The 307-nt window shown below is 35.8% G+C and overlaps 1 protein-coding gene across 5 annotated transcripts in view; it reads left to right on the top strand.

The window, feature by feature from the left end:
* KLHL7 (kelch-like family member 7) overlaps positions 1 to 307 on the top strand; it is a 47,684-nt gene that overhangs the window by 14,936 nt on the left and 32,441 nt on the right. The window lies entirely within an intron of this gene.

Here is a 307-nt window from a genome sequence, read left to right as displayed (position 1 = left end):
TGGCCTGGTGCACGAATTCGTGCACATTGAAAGGAAATTAATTAGAAGAAATATTTTAATATTGCTATTCACCCTTTCTCTATAATGGAAGTGTCAACCAAATTCACAGTTGACAATGATAGATTGAAACACACATGTGTGATTGGCACCAGTGAAAGCTTTATATGTATCACACAAGTGCTAGTCAACTTAGCCTTTTACATATATAGAATAAACTTGCTTAATTAGACCTGCTTTCTGATGTAGCTAAACTTTTTCCAGCCCAGTGAAGCACTTCTCTTTCAGTTTCAGGTAATTGTCAGCAACA

Source organism: Myotis brandtii, unplaced genomic scaffold (genome assembly GCF_000412655.1).
Source record: "Myotis brandtii unplaced genomic scaffold, ASM41265v1 scaffold374, whole genome shotgun sequence".
Taxonomy (NCBI): domain Eukaryota; kingdom Metazoa; phylum Chordata; class Mammalia; order Chiroptera; family Vespertilionidae; genus Myotis; species Myotis brandtii.
Note: the sequence above shows the minus strand (reverse complement) of the source record. Positions and strands in the feature narration are given on the sequence as shown.